The sequence below is a fragment of the Dipodomys ordii genome, unplaced genomic scaffold, assembly GCF_000151885.1.
Source record: "Dipodomys ordii isolate 6190 unplaced genomic scaffold, Dord_2.0 Scaffold150, whole genome shotgun sequence".
Taxonomy (NCBI): domain Eukaryota; kingdom Metazoa; phylum Chordata; class Mammalia; order Rodentia; family Heteromyidae; genus Dipodomys; species Dipodomys ordii.
The window spans coordinates 5,202,337-5,211,712 of NW_012267366.1; the positions used below are offsets into that span (position 1 = coordinate 5,202,337).

A 9,376-nucleotide genomic window follows, 5' to 3' on the forward strand; every position below is an offset into this window, starting at 1 on the left:
GTTTGGATCTGGTTGTGGGGCCTAGAACTCTGGGCCTGGGCACTGTCTCTCAGCCCTGCAGCTCAAGGCTAGTGCTCTACCACTTGAGCCACAGCACCACTTCCAGCTTTCTTATGTTGTGCTGAGGAATGGAACCCAGGGCCTCATGCATGCAAGGCAAGCACTCTACCACTGAGCCACCTTCCCAGCCCCTAGAAATGGTTTGTAAGTAGAGTCCAGCAGCACCTTTTGTTTTGTGTATTTATTTTATCAATTTTTTATGATGCTGAGGCTCAAGCCCAGGGATTTTGGACATTCTGGGAATGTTCTATCACAGAGCTATATTGCCAGTCCTTGCTTTTTTTCTCTTTAGCATTTAAAAATTTTTGTGGAAACTACTGGGGTATGTATTCAGGGCTAGGTAGGCAAACTTGAGCATACCCCAGCCCTTTTATTGCTCTAGCTATTCTTAGATTGAGTCTCCCATTTTTATTTATTTATTTATTTGGTCATGGGACTTGAACTTGGCCTGGGTGCTGTCCCTAAGCTCTTTTTGTTGTTGTTGTTGGTCGTGGGGCTTGAACTCTGGGCCTGAGCACTGTCCCTCAGCTCTTCAGCTCAAGGCTAGCTCTCTACCACTTGAGCTACAACAACACTTCTGGTATTCTGGTGGTTTATTGGAGATAAGAGTTTCACGGACTTTCCTGCCCAGGCTGGCTTTGAACCACAATCCTCAGATCTCAGTCTCCTGAGTAGCTAGGATTACAGGCATGAGCCACCTGCGCCTGGCTTGTCCCTGAGCTCTTTAGTGCAGGCAAGTGCTCTACCACTTGAGCCACAGAGCCACTTCCAATTGTCTGATGGTTAATTGGAGATAAGAGTGTCACAGACTTTCCTTTCCAGGCTGGCTTTGAACCATGATCCTCAGAGCTCAGCCTCCTGAGTAGCTAGGATTATAAGTGTGAGCCACTGCTGGTGCCCGGGTATGTCTCCCATTTTTTATACTATGATCCTCTGTGTATGTATGCCTCCCACATAGTTGGGATTATAGGCATAAGCCACCAAGCCTACCTGGGTCCTTGTTTTTTTTTTTTTTTGCCTGTCCTGGGGCTTGAACTCAGAGCCTAGGCATTGTCCCTGAGCTTACTTTTTCTCAAGGCTGGCACTCTACTCTTGAATCACAGTGCCACTTCTTGCTTTTTCTGTTAATGTGGTACTGAGCAATCGAACCCAGGGCTTCATGCATGCTAGGCAAACATTCTACCACTAAGCCACATCCCTAGCCCTAGGTCCTTGGTTTTTGAGACAGAGTTTTGCTTTGTAGCCGATGCTGAACTCCATCTTATAAAGGCAAATGATGTACAGAGTCTAAACAGATACTATCAGTAAATACCCAGCATTATTACCCACATCTAGTAGAGAGATTATGAGTTTCAGGAAGTGGTGTCCTAACTAGACCTTTTCTAGACCCTTTTGTACATTCTGGCTTTTTTACTAGTGTATGAAATCAAGGTCTGTGGTCTATTAGTTTAGCACTGCCTTGCCCCTCTTTTCTGCTCATTAAATTTTTAGTGCTTTCTTCTCTATGTTCTTGGTCCTCTTACTCAATGTGATGATTCCCCTGGATCATTTAAAATTGTTTTTATTATAATTATAAAGTTGAAATACAAAGGGGTTAAAGGTTACATAAGTCAGGTAAAGAGTACATTTCTTTTTTGGACAGTGTCACCCCTTCTCTCATCTGGATCATTTTTGGTGCCAACAGATGGTAAATTGGGCCACCCCAGAACTTATGTTACCCTCAGTTTATGTATGTATATATGTATGCCTGTACACATCCTCTGTATTAACATGTTGCTGCATAACAAATCCCAAATCTAGAGGCTTAAATCAATAAGCACCATCTCACAACCCTTGTATTTATAGACACCAGGAGTGCCTTAGCAGTGCTTCTGCTTTACAGTCTCTCATGGGCTGCAGTCAAGGTGTCTAGCTGAGCCCCAGCCTCTCCTGAAGGTCCCATGGTAAGAGAACCCTCTTTTGAGCCTGCTCACAGGGCTGGTGGAAAGACTTACTTCCTCATGAGAGGAATTCAGTTTTCAAGGCCTTCTTGAATTCCTGGCCATGTTGCTTCACTATAAGGCAACTCACAAAGTGGCAGTCAGCTTCTCTTCAAAGTAAACAAGAGAACCCAGACAAGTAGTTCTTGTGTTTATATCTTAGTCTCCCCTTCCCCCTCAATCCTGGGGCTTGAACTCAGGGCCTGGGCACTGTCCCTGAGCTTTTTTTTGTCAAGGCTAGCACTCTACCCCTTGAGTCACAGCTCCATTTTAGGCTTGTTTTGGTGCCTAATTGGAGATGAGAGTCTCTAGCCCAGGCTGGCTTCCAACCATAATCCTCAGATCTTAGCCTCCTGACTTGCTGGGATTACAGGCATGAGCTATCAGCATCTGGCTATATGCTAGTGTGTGTGTGTGTGTGTGTGTGTGTGTGTGTGTGTGTGTGTGTGTAGGTGTGTACGCGCATATGTGCGTGTGCACATGTGTGTGCTGGTTCTGGGGGTTGAGCTCAGCCTGTGTGCTGTACCTGAGTTATTTTGCTCAATGCTAGCACTCTGCCACTTGAGCCACAGCTCCATTCCAGCTTGTTTTGGTGCTTAATTGGAGATGAGAGTCTCATGGGCTTTCCAGCCCAAGGTGGCTTTGAACTGCAATCCTCAGATATCAACTCCTAAGTAGCTAGGATTACAGATGTGATTCATCGGCTCCTGGCTTATATCCTAGTTTTAAAGGCAACAGTATCACTTTTGCCACATTTATGCATAAGAAGCAAGTCATTAGTTCTTAGCACACATTCAAGGGGAAGGGATTAAACAAGTAGAAGGACTATTGCAGCTAAGGATTTTGGGTGACCGTTTAAGAGGCTGTCTACATACCCTCGAACTCAATAACTCCCAATTTCTAGAAGGGAAATAATCAAGGGCCAATGATGTAGCTCCATGATAGTGTGATTGACTGGCATGCATGACTCCCTACATAAAGGGTTTTTTTTTCTTTTAAAGGAAAGCCAGGGCAAATAGCTTGCTGCACTTAGTGGCTTACACCTGTAATCATAGAACTTAGTTGGGCAAGAAGATTATGAGTTTGAGGCCAACCAGCTTAGGGTACAAAGCAAGACCCTGTCTCAAAAAACACAAAAAACAGATGAGTATAAAGATACACAAATAATACTGTTCATTAAAATCATGTACAGAGCCAGGTGCTGGTCACTCACACCTATAATCAGGAGGCTGACATCTGAGGATAGCAGTTCAAAGCCAACGTGGGCAGGAAAGTCCTTGAGACTCTTTTTTTTTTTTGTCGGTCGTGGGGGCTTGAACTCTGGGCCTGGGCGCTGTCCCTCAGCTCTTCAGCTCAAGGCCAGTGCTCTACCACTTGAGCTACAGCACCACTTCTGGCTTTTTTCTTTTTGCTTATGTGGTGCTGAGGAATCGAACCCAGGGCCTTAGGCATGTAAGGCAAGCACTCTACCACTGAGCCACTTTCCCAGCCCCTCCTGAGCTTCTTTTGCTCAAGGTGAGTGTTCTACCACTTGAGCCACAGTGCCACTTCTGGCTCTTTTTGAGTAGTTTATTGAAGATAAGAGTCTTACGGAGTTTCCTGCCTGGGCTGGCTTTGAACTGCAATCCCTAGATCTCAGCCTCCTGAGTAGCTATGATTATAGGCCTGAGCCACCAGTGCCTGGCTAGAAACCACTATTTTTAAACATTTTGGAGCATCTTTGAGTAACTGGGTTGCAGGATTTTCATCTCATTTCTTATTTTTTCTTTTGTTTTGGAGTTGTGGGTATTGAACTCAAGTCCTTATACTTGGTAGGCAAATGCTCTACTACTTGGGCCATATTTCCAGCCCCTTTCCGTACTGGTCATTTTGAAGGTAGAGTCTAATTATGCCTCACTGAACTTGGCCTTTAATCCTCTTATTTCTGTTTTCCAGGACCATGGGGGATGACAAACATGCACTACCAAGCTTAGCCATTGGATAATATGGAGTCTGATGGGAATGTGGTTTAGTGGTGGAGTGCTTGCCTAGCATGCAGGAAGCCCTGGGTTTGATTCCTCAGTACCACATAAACAGAAAAAGCTAGAAGTAGTGCTGTGGCTCAAGTGGTAGAGTACTAACTTTGAGCAAAAGAAGTTCAGGAACAGTGCCCAGGCCCTGAGTTCAAGCCTCAGGTCTGGCAGAAAAAAAAAAAAAAGATTGAGTCTAATGAACTTTTTGCATTGGCTGCCCTTGAACCACAGTCCTCTGATCTCTGCATCCCGAGTAACTAAGATTACAGGCTTGAGTCATTGCACCCAGCTTCATTTCCTTCTTTATACTTCCTGCGTCCTCATAATTTTCTATGAGTTATATGTATGACTTTTATTAGAAAAGAAAAAAAGGGATGCTTTTTAAAAGTTTTCAAGTTTTCCATTCCCTGAATAGTCATAGTGTTAAGCTTTGCTCAGCAAAATAAGCAGAAAGATGGAGCAGAACCCAGCCTCTGTGTGAACTTAGCTGCTAACCAGTGATGTTCTGAGGCAGAGTGAGGGAAGAGGATCAGGCTGCAGGTCACAGACATTGTGCCACTGTGCTTGAGAACAATGTGGCAAGTGGCCATGCTTGGTGGTATAACTGAAAAATGATGCCCCTCTCTCTGGATAGACACAATCCCAATCCAGGATGCACAACTTGGTCAGCAGACTGGGAATTAGATGTCAGCTCTAGTCTTCTTCAGCCAGCATTTTTTGTCCTTGTCCTGTGGGTCTATGCTTGAGAGTCAACCCAGCTAGAGAGACCTCAGATTCTGAATGTAAGAGGTCAAAATTTGAGCTTGCTCATACTAGATTCGCATATCACCTTTCCACAGCTATATCCACTTCTGACTATGGGCAGTCATTACTAATACCACCACTTCTTAGAAAAGGACACACCCATGATATGTGACCCCAGGCCAAAGAACAAAGAGGGAGTGGGCAAGGCCTGGAAGAGGAGTCTCTGGAGGCCTCTTCAGGACTTCTGCCTTCCTGTTCATACCCAGCCTCAAATAACAATTCTGACGTCTCCCATCTTGCTCCTTATCACCTGTTTAGAGTTTTCCTGTCTTTGAGTTAGACCAGAACTTCTCTCCTACTTGCTTCCTCTATCCAAAGGACAAGTGGCAAACAGGCAGGCCAGTGGCCAGTGGCTAGTGGAGGCATTGGTGGGGGCTTTCTTTCTTGGACATTTGTTCTTTGCCAGTGCAGCTGAAACTTTCATGCTTCTTATTAGAGGTTTGTCGTCAGCAGGCATTATTAGCCCTTAGTTTCTGATAAGCATGAGGTTTGGCAATGGCAATAATTGTCCAAGGCTGCACAGCCAAGAGACCAGCAAGGCTGGGATTCTGTGTTTGTCCAATTAGTTCACAGTGCCTCTGGCCACACCCTCCCACCTTGCTCTATTCACAGAGCTTCTACCACTCTTAGGACACAGATCAAGGCAGCTGAGCTGCCAGGGCCTGGGTAAGCATATAAATGCATTCCTTCCCATGGGCAGGCAGGCAGGTGCAGGTAGGGGCAATAAAAACTGCCCTATGAGCTGGCAATGGTGGTTCACGTCTATAATCCTAGCTACTTGGGAAACAGATCTGAGGATCGCAGTTTGAAGCCAGCCCAGGCAGAAAAGTCTTTGAGACTCTTTATTTCCAATAAACTACTCAGTAAAAGCTGGAAGTAGCAACGTGACTCAAGTGGTAGAGTACTATCCTTGAGTGAAAAAGCTCAGGAACAGCTCAGGAACAGCGCCCAGGTCCTGAGTTCAAGCCCCAGGACTACAAAAGCAAAACAAAACAAAAACCTGTCTTAGGATCAAGCACTGTGAGGGTAGAGTCAACTTTCACTTTGTACCAATCCTAGAGATCTATTATTTTTATTTATTTTTATCTTGGTCCTGACACTTGAATGCAGGACCTACCTACTATCCCTTATCTTTTTTTTTTTTTTTGTCGGTCATGGGGCTTGAACTCTGGGCCTGGGTGCTGTCCTTCAACTCTTCAGCTCAAGGCGAGTGCTCTACCACTTGAGCTACAGCGCCACTTCCGGTTTTCTGGTGGTTTATTGGAGATAGGAGTCTCACGGTCTCTCCTGCCCGGGCTGGCTTTGAACCGCGATCCTCAGATCTCAGCCTCCTGAGTAGCTAGGATTACAGGCGTGAGCCACCAGCGCCAAGCTCTATCCCTGATCTTTTGCGCTTATGGCTTATGCTCTACTACTTTGAGCCACAGCACCATTTCCAGGTTTTGGTAGTTATTTGGAGAGAAAAGTCTGAGGGACTTTTCCTGCCTGGGCTGGCTTTGAACTGTGATCGTCACATCTCACTCAGCCTCTTGAGTAGCTAGGATTACAGGCATGAGCTACTGGCACCCAGTTATTACTATCTTTTTCTGAGACCAAGTTTTGTTGTACCTCAAGCTGACCAGGATTCATTGTGTAGCCCAAGCTGACTTCAAATTCTTTATCATCCTATCTCAGGCTCCTGGATCCTGGGATGCATTATAGGCAAGTACCACCCTGTCTGCTTCTTTTTTTTTTTTTTGGTCGGCTGTGGGGCCTGAACTCTGGGCCTGGGCACTGTCCCCTAGCTCTTCATCTGTAGACCAGAGCTCTACCACTTGAGCCTTAGCCCCACTTCCGGCTTTTTCTGCTTATGTGGTGTTGAGGAATCGAACTGAGGGCCTAATGCATGCAAGGCAAGCGCTCTACCACTGAGCCACCTTCCCAGTGCCACCTGTCTGCCTCTTTGCTTCCAAAGTATGTCCTTCCTCAGAACTCTGTCATTGTTTGGCTTCACACATTTTATTTTTAGAGTAATGGTTTTATTGAGAAAAAGTTAATATGTGGTAATATTTACCCACTTAAACCAATTCAGTAACTTTTAGTGTATTTACAGAGTTGCATGACCATCATCACATCTATTCATTTATTTAGTACCGGTCCTGGGGCTTGAATTCAGGGTCTTAGTGCTGGGCCTGAGCTATTTTATTTTATTTGTTTCTGGGTCCTCAAGGCTACCATACTACAACCTGAGTCACAGTTCCATTTCTGAATTTTTGGGCGGTTAGTTGGAGATAAGAGTGTCAAAGACTTTCCTGTTCTGGCTGGCTTTGAGCTGTGGTCCTCAGATCTCGGCCTCCTGAGTAGCTAGGATTATAGGTCTGTGCCACTGGTGCCTGGCCATTTATATATTTTAACATAACCTGGGAAGAGTACTCTCATTGGAATGTTGCAAAGATAAGAATTCAATCTGTGCTTTCTGTGTCCTAGGTTCATGACTGTGGGCATAGTATTGTACTCTTTAATGAATGGCTTAATAGAAACAGTTGAGATCTCATCTGCTTCTGCATTCAGTCTGTTGTACTATGTCATTTAAGGTGAAGTATATGAAGACAGTTTGGGCTTGTACAAATTTGTAGTCTAAAGAGAGGACTATTATAGCCTTTCTGGATAATTGTGGAAGCTTTTTGATTTGACAGATCTGTTTTGTATATCCCTTCCCCCATCCATAACAGTTTTTTTTTTTATAATACTGAGGGTGGAATTCAGGGCCTCATACATGCTAAACATGTACTCTAAGCCCTGTTTTACATGCAGTGGATCTTTTTCTTTCCATGCATCAGTTTGAAATATCCATAAACAGTATTAGTTTATGTACTGAATTGTGTTGTTCTGCCCCATATTGACATATTTTGGCAAATAATACTGAAACACCCCCCTTCCCTGTGTATATTGGTGAGGAAGAGAGGATCCTGACATAGTTTAATGCCATGGCCTTGATTTGCTAAGGAGCCAGCCAGCTTTGTTACTGGACATAGCTTTTGCACCATCAATACATGATGATCATTGTACATAATGAACATGCAATCTGCCTTAATCTTTTGGAAAGTATGTTTTATTTATTGATACTGTGGATCCAGCTTTATTTGTGTGGGCTTTGGTGCTGTTCTTGAGCTTTTTCTATCAAGCCTGGTGCTCTGTCACTTGAGCCATAGCTCCATTTCTGCCTTCCTCCCCTCCCCTGTTTTTTTTTTTTGCTGGTCCTGGGGCTTGAACTCAGGGCCTATGCACTATCCTTGAGCCTCTTCCTGCTCAAGGCTAAGACTACCACTTGAGCTACAGTGCTACTTCTGGCTTTTTCTGAGTAATGTATTGTAGGTAAGAGTCTCATATACTTTCCTGCCCATGCTGGCTTTGAACCGTGATCCTCAGATCTCAGCCTCCTGAGTAGCTAGGATAACAGGCATGAGCCACTGGTGTCTGGCAACTTCTGGCTTTTTGATGGTTAATTAGGGATAAGAATCTCTTGAGTTTGTCTGTCTGGGCTAGCTTCAAACCACGATTCTTAGAGCTCTGCCTTCTGAGTAGCTAGAACTTCAGTTGTAAGCCGTGGGCACCTACTAAATGAGTTAATTTTACAAGGGAGGGAATTCATTGTGATACTTCCATTCATGTATACAATATACTTCATCAGCCTTTCTTTCATTCCCAACTTTATTCTCTTTTTTTTGTGCCTGTACTTGTACATAGTAGAGTTCAGTTTGTTGATACAAATCTAGGTAAAAAAAAATGCTGTCTTACTTTGATTGACATTCTTCTTTGTGTTTCTTTTATTATGAACAAGGTTGAAAATGTTTTTCCTATATTTTACATATTTAGTTTTTAATTGTGATCTGCTTATTAGCAAATGATTGAAAATTAGGTCTCTTGTCTTATTTGTAAGGGCTTCCTGTGGTCTTTGAGCTAGTCTGAAGTTTCAGTTACTGTTTTGTAAATTGATCTTCTTTTTTCTCCCTCCCGCCCCCCCATAGATCTTGAAGTTTTTGAAAGGCCCTCTTCATGGCAAGGTTATAAAAATTATTTGGGGACTGGGAAGATGGCTCAGTGATAAGAGTGTTTGCTGTGCATGAATGAGGCCCTGGTCTGGTTTTAAACTGCAGTCCTCAGATCTCATTCTCCTGATTAGCCAGATGTGAGCCACCAGCACTCAGCTTGTAGCTTTATTCTTTTTTTAAGGTTCTTTCTTCTACTGACCAATAAGTAGCTCTATTCTTTTTTTTTTTGGGTCTCTACCACTGAGCCACCTTCCCAGCCCTCTATTATTTTTTTTTGTCAGTTGTAGGACTTGAACTCAGGGCCTGGGCGCTGTCTTAGAGCTTCTTTTTGCTCAAGGCTAGTACTCTACCACTTCTGGTTTTTGAGTAGTTAACTGGAGATAAGAGTCTATTGGAGTTAAGATTCTTTATTTTTTTTGGGGGGGGATCCGGTTGTGGGGCCTGAGCTCTGGGCATGGGCGCTGTCCCTCAGCTCTTCAGCTCAAGGCTA

At 44.1% G+C, this 9,376-nt stretch overlaps 1 protein-coding gene across 2 annotated transcripts in view; it reads left to right on the plus strand.

The window, feature by feature from the left end:
* Positions 1-9,376, plus strand: part of Txlng (taxilin gamma) — a 58,092-nt gene that overhangs the window by 7,277 nt on the left and 41,439 nt on the right. The window lies entirely within an intron of this gene.